The 15,584-nt window shown below is 34.3% G+C and overlaps 1 long non-coding RNA gene across 2 annotated transcripts; it reads right to left on the reverse strand.

The window, feature by feature from the left end:
- Positions 1-1,928: 1,928 nt before the first annotated feature.
- LOC120107155 (uncharacterized) lies at positions 1,929-13,753 on the reverse strand. 2 transcript variants are annotated; one of them, XR_005509082.2, is made up of 5 exons: positions 13,564-13,753; positions 6,892-7,080; positions 5,090-5,298; positions 4,136-4,215; positions 1,929-2,553 (listed from the first exon to the last, which is right to left on the reverse strand). It is a non-coding gene; the product is annotated as an uncharacterized LOC120107155 (long non-coding RNA). The 2 variants fall into 2 exon arrangements; XR_015976103.1 differs by having other exon boundaries at positions 11,764-13,734.
- Positions 13,754-15,584: the final 1,831 nt, after the last annotated feature.

The raw sequence follows: 15,584 nt of genomic DNA on the forward strand, positions 1-15,584 counted from the left end.
TTTATGGCTCAATCTAGATAAATCAAATTCAACATTATTTCAGATTTCAATCAAGATATATGTATGATAACTGGTTAATTTCAAAATACATTGTCTATCGTGAAATCCTCACAGAAGTCCACCATTTCTTAGTCTTCTTCTCCCTCGGGATCAATGTGTGTCTCATTTATGGAGCCTCTCACTTGTTTAAGGGAAGTCGACCTCCAAGAGGAGCCCATCACCTATGTCTGTATCAAGCTCAATGATGCCAAGAGAAGCTATACTATGTATACAGCAGTTTGTACACTAATTATAAATCCTGAAGAACAAGAGCAACTATTTAATGATACATGGAGTTTGTGCTCCTTCAGATGAAGTCCCTTGATCATCTGAACTCCCAAAGGAAGGTCATTTACAAGAATAGAAAGTGAAACAATTTTTTGTACAAATATACTTTAAATCTTTTTTCCCAACTCGAGTGTTTGAAACAAAGTTACTAATATTTTCAGGTGATATTATAGCTAACAGTGAAGTTACGACCTAAATAAGAAAAAAGAAAAATACAGCTTTTGTGCCCGAGATTGTTACCTTTTGGCCCGCCTGCATTTCTTTATGGAGAGGAGGCAGAAGTTGTTCCATTGGCTTAAGTACCAGAAGCATGAGGTTATCTGTTTGGCTAAAAATACTAGCAACTTGGATACTATATTTAGTGAACTCAACTCTAGTAATTGTGTGAGGACCCAGCATGTTTAGTTCCACATCGGTTATTTGCTAGATAAATCTTAGATACTCAGATCTTAAATAGGAAAAGTATGTGAGGACCTATGCGAGCGTTTGTTTAGTCCCATATTGATTATTCGTTACAGAGATCTTGTGCAAGATTGACTGTTGAAGAACCCAAAAAATACTTTCTGGTGAGGCTCTAGATTGCTACAGATTGACTGTTGAGGAAGCACGAGTCTCATTCTTGTGCAGGATTAAAAATGTAGCACTCCATTGAAAATGAAGGCCCTCTGCTGGTTGGTAATCCAAGACAAGATTCCAACCAGAAAAATTCTTCTTCAGAGAAATTAAAATGAATAAGCAATCCTTTCCGTATGTTTTGTGACTAGAGGTGGGCATTGGGCCGAGCCGCCCATGGCTCGACACGGCCCGGCACGAAGCGGGCCGTGCCAGACACGGCTGGCTTGCTACAGTAACGAGCCGTGCTAGGCATGGCTCATAAAAGAGGGCCAAGCTGGGTTAAGGATTTCCGGCCCGCGGGCCAAGCCCGGCACGGCCCATAAGGGCCTGGGCTGGCACGATTCGTGGGCCAAGCACAGCACGGCCCGTTACAATTTTTTTTTCAAAATACCCCTCAAATTAGCCGTTTTATGGCTGTTGGAAGGAGTAAAATGGGTAAAAAGCCACAAAACATCCGCCACCCCAAGGGCCTAGGGCCGTACCGGGCTTAGCCTTTAGGTTAAACGGACTGTGCCAGACACGGCCCGTTTGATCTGTGGTCCGGTCCGGCCCGATGCCCATTTTTATTTGTGACTCACAGGCTGAGACTTTGTCATATTTTTATTTCATGCCCTCGCTTGTCAGAAGCTTTTGGGTTTCAGAGGCCAGTAGAGCTCCGAAATTTTAGGCGAAGAGGTCAAAGGAAGAAGCTGCACTACTGCAACCGTTATGCTGAAGATGCGAAGAGCACACAATTTCTTTGAAGAAGGGGGCATTTTGGATTAAGTTGCTCTACGCAGAATGTGGCTGCGTCTCTCTCTCTCTCTCTCTCTCTCTCGGCCTCTCTACCTTCCTATGTTGCAGAAGATATGAAGAGAATAGAATTTCTTTGCTAAGAAGGTGCAGTTTGTGATTAAATTGCTCTATGAAGAATGTGGCTTCCTCTCTCTATCTCTACCTATCTGTCTAAACAAATAGGAAACATGGATTAAATGACGAGCTGCTAATTTTAGGAAAAAACTATATACATTTTGCTTTGCACAACATTACATCAGAGAAGTACAGGAAAAAAAAAATACCAATTCAACATTACGTGGGAGAAGTATCGTTGTTTATGTTCTTGATTTGCGCAACAAGAACAAACATTAACGCTGAACCAAGAGCACAGTCAGCAGCTAACAGCAGGATCATCTAAAGTTACCTAAAGAGAATTCTGTGGAAAAGTTAATTGTAGCTCTCTCTCGGCAAATGATGTCAGTTCTCGTTTCAGTTGGAGTTCATTTTCTTTCATGCTTGATTCAAGAAGATACTTGACGCTCATTCCAGCAATGACCATTGAAGGTCTTCTGTTAGAGTGACCAACAACAACCTGGTCATATCACGTGAATTTGGCCGGGAGCAAAACCAATGATCAGGTGGAGCCGATCATTGGTATGAAGAATAGAACACCTATTTGAGTATTGATCTGCTGCAAAATGCTTGACGAGATTATAACTTTTCATATGGAGATTAGTGAGGATGGAATGCTTGATCTCTGAACTGCTGTTGTTTGATGAAGAGCCAGCAATAAGATTGCCTTCGCATCTCTCGAATTTTCAATGATATTCACAACATACTTTTATAATTTGAATCCTGAAAAGTCAAGTAGCAATAATTTTAGTCACAAAATAAGAAAAAGCTAAATATGCATAATCTTAAACGACTCCTGTACATAAATCCCAAGCATAAACGTGAGAGAAAAAATTAAGACTATTACTGTCCAGTAGAAGTGTATCATCAAAGCATGATATAAAAGCTGATTCAGAACTCTCTCTCTCAAAATACAGAATAGATTTTAGGTAACCTTTTTATTATTTTTATTCAGGCAGAATGAGTACTATAATACTAAGCAGTGATACAAAGAAGAGTAACATGAGATGCTTGGATAAACCCGAGGATATCCTTAACGAACTACTTTTAAAAGCTTCCAGTAGTAGCATGCATTGAAAAGAAGTAAATGTACAAATCAACATCGGCGGAACCAGTACCGGGCACCATACCGGTTGCCTAGCGGGACAAGTTGGTATGGACCCGCATCGGGCCCGTACCTATACAGTAGAGGAGACGGGGAAGAGGAAGAATGGAGAGGAAAAGAGAGAAGGCGGAGAGAGGGAAGGAGGCCAGTAGAGGCCGGCGCTGGTACGGGTGGCGGAGGCCGCGGTCGGACCCCTGTTTCGTTCATGAATCCTTCTAAAAATCGTTTATAAATGCAAGTGAACCATACAAAGTCTTTTAGGCCAATAACTGATCAGAGCACTTCTATAGAAGTCTACCTATAAGCTAGTAACCATTCAAACACGGTAGACTGAACCTAAAATTTTTTAGAAATGTAAATCACATAAAGTAGAAGCACTCGATTAACATTTTAATCTGTATATGTTACCATTACCCATCCCAATGAAGAAAAGCAACCAATCTGACTTCCATACCAGTCAAGGATGGAAAGTGAGTATTCGAGTACCCAGATGAGGGCACCAAAACAGATGCATAAGACCAAAATCAAGCTTATGTCAATGAACAAATACACAGCAAAATCTAGTGAATATATTTTTTATATATAGGTCAATACAGGTCATCTCACTCAAGATATCTAGAATATAAATTTTTTATTGGATGCTTGTTACTTTCCCAGGACTAATTTTCCTACTACATTTATTATATGATAACAATTCAATTTGGTGACTCCTAATATATTCTACTATGAAATTCAGGTCCAGAGTAATAGCAATTAAATAGTTAGGCCCATAAAAACATTATGTACTTCTATTCTAATAAACAAATGCAGCAAAAATTGGCAACTGTTGATCAATTATGGTTCCTTAAACCAATAAGCACTTAATGAAAATCAGAGTCTACTGTGGAAAGTATTAATGCAGTACCAGCAGAAGAAGTTTCACTCGGTACACCTTTCCATCTTATTTAGCATTTGCATCCATGTACGAACATTTTCCTTCGGTCTTATTCTTTATAACATCTAAAACTAGATGAGAAAGAAACTCTGCTAGGTAAGGATGTACTCTTTTAAAGCAGTACAGCTTACTATCACAATTAGTGCTAAAGAACTAGTTACATTTTAGCAATTCCGTGGTGGTAGGAACTGACTGTATTATATAATTTTCCATGATTTTGATGAATTGAACATTGTAAAGAGGGAATAGAACGTAAATGTGGTCACCTTTGAATCATCCATGCTGTACTTTTAAGCATCCGATGTGGTATTCCTTGCCACACAAGCACTAAGATACATGCTGATAACTGCATAAGTCATATAAAACACAATTCCAATTCATATAGTTGTATTTATACTTGATAATAACAAAAATGCATCTGATAAACAATATAAAAGAGTACGGACCAAATCTAAACTCAACAAATTCTTCACACCTGTAATATATGAAAACGGCCAATAAGATATGTATTGTTTATCAAATTCATATTTTTTAAAAAAAGAGAAAAACTTAGGTGCCATTTGGCATCACTTTCCTTTTCAATATTCAAGAATAGAAAAATAAATATTATGTTTCTTTTATTTTGCAAATTTTAAAAATATAAATATGTTTGATATAATTAATTATATTTTAAAGGTAGCGATGGTGTTGGTGGTTGGTATAATGGATGTGAAGTGGAGGCGGCGATTATGGTGGTGTTGTTATGATAGAGACGAAGCAGTGATGGTGGCATTGGCAGCAACAAAGGTGGTGGTAAGGGCACCAATGTGTGGTAGGTGACAACCATGTCACCGATGGTGTGGTGCAGATGTTGATAGTAGTGATTATGACAGAGATAATAGTGGTGGTGGAGGTGCCGTGATGTGGCAGAGATGGCGGTGAAGACAGGTAAGGTGTAGCAGCGACAGTGGCAGTCATTATAGAGAGGGTGTTGATGACGGTGGTTTTAAAGACATGAATTTTATTTTTTTCAGAAATAATGAAAGTGACTTTTAAAAATAGAAAATAAAAGACAAGAAATAAAATCAATGGCAAATAGGACCTCAGTGAAAGCTTTAAGTGCTTTAATATGACTGTCAAGCATGGATGTATATAAAAAAAAAAGGCTCAAGCGACTTGATTACATATTTTAGGGACTTCAAGGCTACAATAATTTCATACACAAAATGATCATGACCAACCTGCAATGCACACCACAAACATTAGTCTCATGCGCTTTGACAAGTTGGATGCATCAAGTAAGCATCTGCACAACAGAACGACTCCAGAAACCTTCCCAACAATAACTGGGTCTGTGATCATGTCCCATTGACCTCTCCCTAAATCCCTCCTTTACATGACATAAAAGGGGCACAGCCAAGACTTTGGAATGCTTGACAATCTGCAAATTCTGTTAGAAAAGGGACTTCTATTACGATAGCAGACACAACAATCATAAGAATTCATTCATCAACAGATTTGGATGAAAATGCATTTAATGCCACAAAATGGGCATTAAGAGTAACTGATGTATTAGCATATTAAAATGTTCTCCATCCATTAAGAATAGGCATGGTTCATACACGCTTTATGTATGGCAGAGAAGAAAAGAAATAAATTACCTCCTCAAAATAGGTTTAAATATATCATATTTTCAGAAGGGTAATTTATGGGCATGATCAAATTCTAATTATTCTTGAAATTATTGAAACATATCATTACATGAAACAAAATGAACTTTGACACAACAAAAAATAAATTGGACCAAAAGAATATGAGTAAGAGTGTTGATGGAGACCAAGAACATGCTAACTTGATCCGAAACCAACATGAGATATAGGATTTGGGTCTTAAAAAATGCACCAATATTGGATTGGGTTTAGGTCTCAAAATCATAATTAAAGCCTTACTGGCTTGGTATTGAATTTAGAACCCAAACCCAAAAATTAGAAACCTAACTAGATACATATGTATGTATATATGTGTATATATGTATATGTATATATGTGTGTATGTATATATATATATATATATATATATATATATATATATATATATATATATATGTATATATGTGTGTATATGTATATATATATATATGTATATATATATCTATAGATGTATGCATGCATGTAAGTGTATAGATACGTATATATATATATATATAGATGTATGTATATATATATATATATATATAGATGTATGTATATATATATATATATATATATATATATATATATATATATAGATGTATGTATATATAGATGTATGTATGTATATATATAGATGTATGTATGTATATATATAGATGTATGTATGTATATATATAGATGTATGTATCTAGATGTATGTATATAGATGTATGTATCTAGATGTATGTATATAGATGTATGTATATAGATGTATGTATATAGATGTATGTATATAGATGTATGTATATAGATGTATGTATATAGATGTATGTATGTATATAGATGTATGTATATAGATGTATGTATATATATAGATGTATGTATATAGATGTATGTATATATATAGATGTATGTATGTATGTATATATATAGATGTATGTACATATATAGATGTATGTACATATATATGTATGTACATATATATAGTTGTATGTATATATATATATAGATGTATGTATATATATATAGATGTATGTATATATATATATATAGATGTATGTATATATATATATATATATAGATGTATGTATATATATATATATAGATGTATGTATATATATATATATAGATGTATGTATATATATATATATAGATGTATGTATATATATATATATATATAGATGTATGTATGTATTATAACAATTTTTAAATTATAAACATCAAATAGTAACCCACTTTATTCCGGTGGATTGTTATCCATGGCTTATGAATTTGACTACTAGATTTCAAACATGCAAAGCTAGCAATAAAATCCTTTTTCAAATTCTTAAGATATAGTAGAAGGAAAATAAGTTCTATGCTAATTGCCAAACCTTGCTACTTGAAAAATTGGTGCATAGGGATCGGACTCTGAGCTTTAAATATGCATCCGATTGAAGGGTGCCACCAATAAAATCTGGGGGTCTACCTCTCCATATCTTAGCCCTAGAATTTTGATCGACATTTGCAACAAGACCGCAAGATTCCAAGTATTCCTCGTGCATAATGTTTTAATGTGTACCCTAAAAATAGAATAGAGGAAATATAGTTAGAACGAAAGAAAGATAAGTCATCAGAAGAAGACATGAAAGAAGACCCAAAACTACAGCAATGATTTTTAAAAACCTCTCCATCGGACTCCATTATCAAAAAGAAATTAATACCATAACGCATAGTATCAATATGGCATAATAACATGAAAAGGTTCTTCCAGAAGCTTTCCACAGTGGCATTGTGTGAGAATTAAGGTAATAAATAAACTTATAATAGTCTATCAATAATTCTTTGCCATACAAAACTGACATTTAGTTTAAAACAAAGCAATTGTGGTAACTACCAGCCATTTTATGGAAAAAATTGGAGATTCAATGTTCTCGATTTTCCTAAATTAAATGATCACTATTATTAACAAGTTTTTAGTAACATGCACATATTCAATACGATATAATATATATAGCAGTATGTAAGCGAAATAACCTAGAAGCACCATGAACCACAACATTTCCCATTAGTATGCTGCTGCAAAAAGGGGAAAGTTATGGTTCACAATGCCTTCTGGCAATTAATGCCCAAACATCAGTTTTATACGACACGTCTCGGTAATTGTTATTTTACAGAAAAGGAAGGTCAAACTATATAAAAAAAATAATGAAAAATCAAGGCTCTCAAGCAAGAGTTTTCCCCTGACAACTCAATCTCCTTTAGAAGAAAATCTTGGGCAAAAAGGTGATATTTGTAGATTCTGTAGTACAAAAACTTCTTCCTACTACATCAGGCTACTATTTATAAGAAAAGTTAAAATCAGTAAAACAAGCATAACATATTTCCCCAACAGATCATACTTCTAATTTTCAAATAAAAGACAGTACCAACCATGCACATATATGAGCATGACATATATCTTGCAATTAAATGCATAATAAATAGGCATGTTGGTCATCAATCCTGGCATATAAAAATAATATTGCTGGAATTTGTCAACCAAACAACCAAATATCACGCTAGTACGTACTCCAGCCAAATGACAATTTTTGCACTACCAAGGCAGCTTTAATAATTTTGGTTCACAGGATTTGGATTTCTTTACTCCAGCTTTGTAATTTTAATTGACATGAGTTGGATTTTCTACAATTCTCAACCAAATCTACTGTTAGCATACCTGAAAGTCTCAAACCATGAAAACTGCCAAAGTGGAAACTATAAATCAAATCAGGACCAAAACCAAAACTAAGTTTTTCGGATCTTATCAGAGGATGCTTTCTTGATAAACATAGAGATCCCAAGCTAGAATAATGCCATTGATCTAGTCTTCCCATTAGCTTTCATGATCCACTAAAATCTACTTGTACATTGCACTCATGAATTCATCCTTAGTTTCACTGAAATCTACTCGTACATTCTATTCATGAATTCATCCTTAGTTTAAGTTTCAATCGATGCAATTTTACTTTTAGAGGTTTCTATTTCTGTTACATTTGTTCTTTTGTCTTTGGGAGTCAATATTTCATCCAGACCTCTTACGGTCATTTTATGTTTTGAAAGGATTAACTCTAAGATTTAGGTTGTTTGATGGATCGATAACAAGGCTTGGGTCTATTTTACGGTGCCACCATGTGGATTAAGTGTTTATTCTAAGTTGTAGGAAGCCCCCGACTTATTCATGTCAACTAGGGAAAGACTAGCACTAAATTAAGAAGCCTACAAATTTTAGGTGCCTAATAGATAAAAAAGGAAAGGAGGAGGAGAAAAAAGAGAGAGATGGAAAGAAGGCAAAACAAAGAAAAAAGAACACAAAAGGGAAAGATAAAGGGTCATAGCTCCTTGCCAACCAGACATCTCCATTGTTTGCTCTTCTTTCATTTATTATCTATGTCTAGTACTACTCACAAAGTTATGAGCAAGTCCTGGCCTCCAAGGAGTATTTCTATACTAGTTTTGGTTTCTAAAATGGAGACTGAAAATGGTTTCATCAGAAGATAATAAATGCTCAAATCCTTCTTCTCTAATTTTCTTCAATGAAGGCTTGTCCCATATGTAAATTTAATCTCTCTAAAGTGTGATTCATCCCTACACAGATTGCAAAACCCGAATTGTATTGCATCATGTTTAAATAAAATGAAGAGGCAGTGCAGGAGGCTTCTATAGCTACAGTGCTTAGGAAGGGTCATACGTACAAAGCCCTGGGAGGTTGTTTCTATAGTTCAAATATATGAAACCTCGGTTGCAATGCAGTCACCTTACCATTACGCCAAGGTTTGCCCTCTCATGTTTAAATAAAATAATGGATTTTAAGATTTTACATCCCGCAATTATGTAATCAACATTATTGAAAGACAATGGTTGTTTTTGCGTCTCACCTTAGAATGAATGTGCCAGTAACCTAACAATGCATACATCTAAAAAAAATTTGCATATTAAAGTTCCACAAATAGTATATGGTACGAAAGAAAAATTATAAGACTGTCTTACTTAGTCACTAGTAGTACATCATTTTTTGTCCTAAATTAGGGCTGAAAGTAGGTAAGATAGATCACAGAATATACCTCAATCCAAATATATATCCAGATTTAAGTGTTTTTTTCTAGATCTAAATCTGGATATCCGACTACATATAAACCTTTAAAAATTAAATACTCCTATTCTATTATTCAAACAAAACTCCTTGGTGCCCCTTCTCTAGAGGCTCCATTCGTGCACCCCCAATTTTCTGTTCCAAAAATAGCTTTTTGCATATTTGTGCCTCCCAACTTGTCTGTTTTCCAACAATCCATCTCTCATGCTACAATAGCTTAGAATATACGGCTGTGAACCATTAAATCAAGGGTTCAAACTTTTGTCCTAATATTAATTATTTATCACCTTTATAACTTTTTAAGAAAACACATACACAAGCATCACACCTCCCACATACTAGTTATAAAATAAAATGAGATAATCCAAATCTTATTCTTGTCTCTTCCAAACTTCTGCCAGCTGCACTACCTTAGTAATCAAAATCTTCTACTAGGATAAATCATCTACTTCAGATTTTTCTCAAAATCTCAAAAGTGCACTAGATTCCTAAGCGATTCCTTACTAAAAGTGTTAATGAGGAATGTTTGGTGCCCCTATTTCCTTTTAAAACATTCTTCTTGCAAAAGAAAACGCCGAAATCTAGATTTTCTAGCTTCACTTTACAATGCTTTTTTGGCTTTTCTATTTATAGAAGCATTTCTAAGTATTATTACCAAAAATTTATTTTTCTAGGAAGTACTTTTCTGGTTTAAAAGTTGCAAAAGGATTTTTTTAGCAATAACCAATGTGCCCCAAAAAGTCCACTTCCCCATGCTTGCACCTACTTCTAGTTCTAGCAGCTAAGTTCCACGCGCAAGCTCCAAGACCTTCATTTGACTCTTTTACCTCCATTCGCAGTACAAATATTGTTTCCACTGGAGCTAGATGTGATGTGAGGACTTTGAGATACATGCACAAATGATGTGGGCACGGTTTTGGCGTGACATGCAAAAGCAATCAACTATCATGCATTAATCCCAAAACAAGTCTTGCACTGCACATCATTCTATATTTTAACCCTACTATTTAAACAATATCTTTTGTCTTTTTCAGCAATCAGCTACACATCATGATTTACATCCATTACTAATCATCCATGACACCATGCCTTGGTTCAGTTTTAAACCATCGAGTTTCATTTCATAAAGATTACTGAGTTTGTTTCTTAAATGTTGCTGAGTTGATTACATAGATTTCTCATGTCATAGTTACCTACATACGAAGATGGTATTAACCTTCAAGGCCACATCGATTCCATGAGTGTATTTTTTTTCTCCAGATTTTATTTGCATAGAGCTTTTCATCACAGGCTAATTTAACACTAAAATGCTAATGAAGCAGTGAATAAGGCTCTTTAGTTCCTTGAAGTTTCTTCACTAATAACCATTTCATATTTAGATTTCTTTAAACAAGGATATGCCTAGCATCCTATTCATATCCACATCCATATTGAACAAATATGTCCATTTATAATAAGTATGAATACAAATTTTGGCATCAAATTGACACCATACCCCTATCTGATATCCACTGAATAAAGTGGAAATGGGATGAGTATCGTGATATTTTCAATCTATGTTAGCTGATCCTGCACATTGCATATATTTCAGTTATTTGTTTTATCTAAGACATCAAATGATTATCTATACAAAAAGAAATTTTGGTCTTTGAGCATCTAGTTTGCCGCATCCACTAATTGCATATCATTTACAATGAATGCGTGCCTTATATAAATTTATCTTTCCACAGACCCAACCTAAATCAATCCAAATGTTGTTATTACATTATTAGTTTGTCAAAACCATTGGTCATAATCATCATCCATCAATGCATGCATTTCATAAATTTGAGTTCATAACAGGACAAAATATAGCAGGTGCAGCATTAATTGCATGCATGTAAAACTTCAAGCTTGAATACAAGACTTATTATCAAACAACTCTTTAAATGACCAAGTTAGGACTTGACAAGAGCGGCAGATGAACTATTTTCTCTCCAAAATAATCCATGCAAGAGGTCAAGGTACCTCATAGTGCATATATATTACGCAAGTGCATATGCAGGTTCTAATGCAAGTATTTTAAAAATACTAGCAATCAGACGTTTGTAATGCATGTTTGAGGGAAAGAAAAGGAGGTTGGAAGACCACATACATTTTAAGTCGAACAAGAGACTCAGAGAGAGAGAGTCCGATTAGCTTGGGAATTGAATCAAAGAATCTCATCTGTGTAAAGCAAGATATAGAGTCCACATCTATTTGGAAGCTTTGCGAGAGGGGTCCAATTTGATAGGGAAAGGAGTAAAGACAGCATATGCATGTGATAGCATACAGAGAATGAGCGAGATAATCAATGAAGATAAGTGGGAGGATTTCTCGGTATAAAAAAATGATAGATTAAATCAAGAAAGAACATTCCATGATTTCAAGATTTTCAATTTCGTATATGGTATGGATGAAGATAAGTAGAATTCATAAAGTTAGATAAAGATAAGTTAAAATTATGAAATAACTATGTAAAATTTTAGAAAGAATAAGAAAAAAATCTATATGTTTCCATGCTTATTTAAGGGCCTACTTTAGTACATGATGTATTAATCTAAAAAGGAAGCAATATTCCCTATGAACTACGCTCAAATTTCAGGTAAACTAACACAATGAGCAAATTTACAAACTGTCAAATTACGAATCAAAAAAGCAAGTAAGAAGGATGACTAAGGTTTTTTAAAAGTGCTATACAAATACAACAAAATCTTAAGTATCCTTTATATAGTTTATGTTGCCCATCACAAATGGGACCTAAGATGAATATAAGCACTAGATGTAACAATTTTTTCACCTTCTAATACTGAAATGCCACAAGGATGTTTGACAATAAATACAAGATAAAACTCCGTTATTGAATTTTCATAGTAGTGCAAGAACTTCATGTGCATGAAGGTGTTAGAGCAAAAGGCTAATGACAAGGGCTCAATTAAAATGACTTTCATTTTCCATGGATATAAGAATATTGGTTCCGAGTATCCATGACTTCTACAGTAGTTTTGGAATCCCATGCTTTAGAAGGTACAAAAGCAGCAACTAATTTATGAGAATGTGATAAGAACTCAAAACATAGATGTCGAGGACATACCAATCCATTGATTCCTCAAAATCAATTAATTGAAACCTAGACGACTAGAACTGCAAATTGGGTGTCTTTTTGTATGATCTGATCCATATAGACCTATCCAAAGAATTTCTAGGCAACTAGAACTTAGTCTAAGTTTTGACTACTTTCTGCAGGTTCATAGAGAATAAAACTGTCCAAACCATGCACCACTTCAGAAAATAGGCGTTCACAAATATCAAATTATTATTTTGTCTCATAATTCAATTAGCAATAACAATCAATCAACTTCTTCCATTTGTAATGATTTGTGAAAAGATCAAGATTATTTATAAACCAACATAGATTCTTAATTTGTAACTCGATATGAGTTAATTCTTTACTTTCAGCAAGAAGCAGTTTGGCTATTTCCAAGAAACTATTAGAAATTTACATCAAAAGCTACCATACGAAATGATGTTATTATTAAGCCTTATTTATTTCATCAAAAACTCTCCAAAACCAAGCCTAATCTTCGAAAAGCATTGGCATAATGGTAGTCTGGATTAATATCAACTTTTGATCATTATACATGGGTTATGCTGGTGTTGGGAGAGAGACGATAGAAAGCCCATTCGCCACCTTTTCTCTCCAAATTTTGCGTAGTAAACCATAACAGTCAACAGTCATGATGTCGAACTTTTGGCATCCGTTCTTACACCACTTCGGTATCCAATAAAATTTGTTAAAAAGATAGCACTGATTTCATATTTCAAATCATAAAAATAGTTACATATGATGGAATAAACAGATCTGGCAGAGAATCATAAAAAATAACTCATCTTGGCGGAAAAAGAATATCCAAACCTGACGCGTAGGAGAGAACTGAGCCGATCTAACTCCTCCTCATTATGCTTCTCCTCCCACGGTTTTGAAACGGATCGTTATTTTCTGGATCTAGAAACGATAGAGGAATCTCGTTTTCTTCGCAGGAGATTTCGACATCCTTAGAAACCCTAGGTTGCCTTCTTTTGCGGCGCGTGCCTTCGGACGCCCAGGCGGTCTATAAATTAATGCTTTATCCCCTAACGGCGGCTACCCCGTTACCGTTATCGTCCGTAACAATGCTTAGAATAGAACGACTGTTATTTACCCAGTCAGCCCTTGGACCACAAATTTTTGACCGCAAACCAAGTCCCACATTCAAGCTTTCTCGAGATGAACTTCCATAATAGTTTGTCTGATGAAGGAGAAAGAAAAATTATTAGATTTGTAATCAGAGATGCTAACTCCAAATTGGTTGTAGCGGAGGTAGTCGTTTTTATAACACTTCTATTTCTAGAGCCGAGCTCAGAGTTGCTTGGAAGAGGATCACCCATATGCGTCTCACCTTGGTAATAGATCGAATTCACTAAAAGGAGACTCGATGACTATGATTGGGTGGATCTAGAGACACGCTAGGGCAGACGATGAGTACCCGTTGATGCAGAACATTCGTAACTTGTTGAGGGACCGTGTGGCCTCCCAGGTCACTCATGCTTAACAAAAAATGAATAAGGCAGCCGATTGGAGGGTCTTGTATATTACGCAGCACTCTAGTGGCTGGTTTTGTGACAACTACGAGTCTACTCCACTCTCTCTTCATCACTTTTTTTTTTCTGATTTTATTAGATATAGTTATGCTACAACGGTATGGTATATCCAACTTACTAAAAAAAACTGTTATAACAATTATTATAACACAGAAATAACGGCTGAATTACAACATTATTTGCAAAGATACAATTTTTTGCCGGTTTGTAATTTTTTCGAGCTTTTTTCGAGATATTTTGAGATCAGTTATCTTAAAGTTAGTAGGAGAATTTATAACATTTACGATATAAATTTATTATTAGTGCAAAATAACTGATAAATAAAGCATGAATGAAATAGTGACCAAATTGTACTTCCTTCGATTTGTAAGATTAATCTTATTCTCTAACAAAGCAGATACATGTCTTGTTAGAACTAATGTCATCAATTTGTTATCATTAAACAATTAGGTTCAACTAGTAAATTTGTCATAATACATTAATCGTTAATTAACTAAACAACGTGTTACTTGTAATTAGTGATACTATATCAATTGAATACAATAATTATTGTTTATGGAAATATTGTTAGCTACCTATTTAATATAGTATTATTGGATATTTAAATATTTACTATTATGTATCTAGTATAGTACTAATGGATGCCCAAACTATGTTTTATTTAACTTTATAATTTTAATAGTTAACATTGCCTTGAGAGATGGAATTTATGATAAATTATACATATACTCGAATAACACTCGTTTCGTTTCACTAAAGAGTAACAAACTTGTACGTACAGGGATTTTTGTTATCCCTTCATATAGTGCATGGTACATTTGTTTTCTCACAATTCATTAAATTTCAAACATCCTCATGTATCGGTTAATAAAAAATCAACAGTCATCAGGGCAAGAATATAATAATACAATTAAATATAACATGCTCTTGGATAAATGATAATTGTTGGTTTTATACTTTTAATACAGTGACAAAGTTCATAGAGCCAAGGTGAGAAACAAAAAGAGAAGCAAAGCCATGATCTCTATTTAAAGAAAAATTGCATGTAGCACAGCCATAGAGAATTAGTTATTTGTCGAAGCATAAAAGGACCATAATTCAATATATTATTATTGAAAAACCGAGATATGATAACCTCAAGCAAGGCATTTGTATAGAAATTTTGTCTTTACTAAGGATATGCTTCATAATCTAATTGATGGAGTTTTTTTACCTTTTTCATCATTTCTTTCAATGCCTCGTCAAAAGTATCTTTAGAAAAGGAATGGGCATTTTCAAAGTATCTTCAAAAAAAGG

Source organism: Phoenix dactylifera, chromosome 3 (genome assembly GCF_051530095.1).
Source record: "Phoenix dactylifera cultivar Ajwa chromosome 3, Ajwa_hap1_PhDact_Kaust_v1.1, whole genome shotgun sequence".
In the NCBI taxonomy this organism is placed as follows: Eukaryota; Viridiplantae; Streptophyta; class Magnoliopsida; order Arecales; family Arecaceae; genus Phoenix; species Phoenix dactylifera.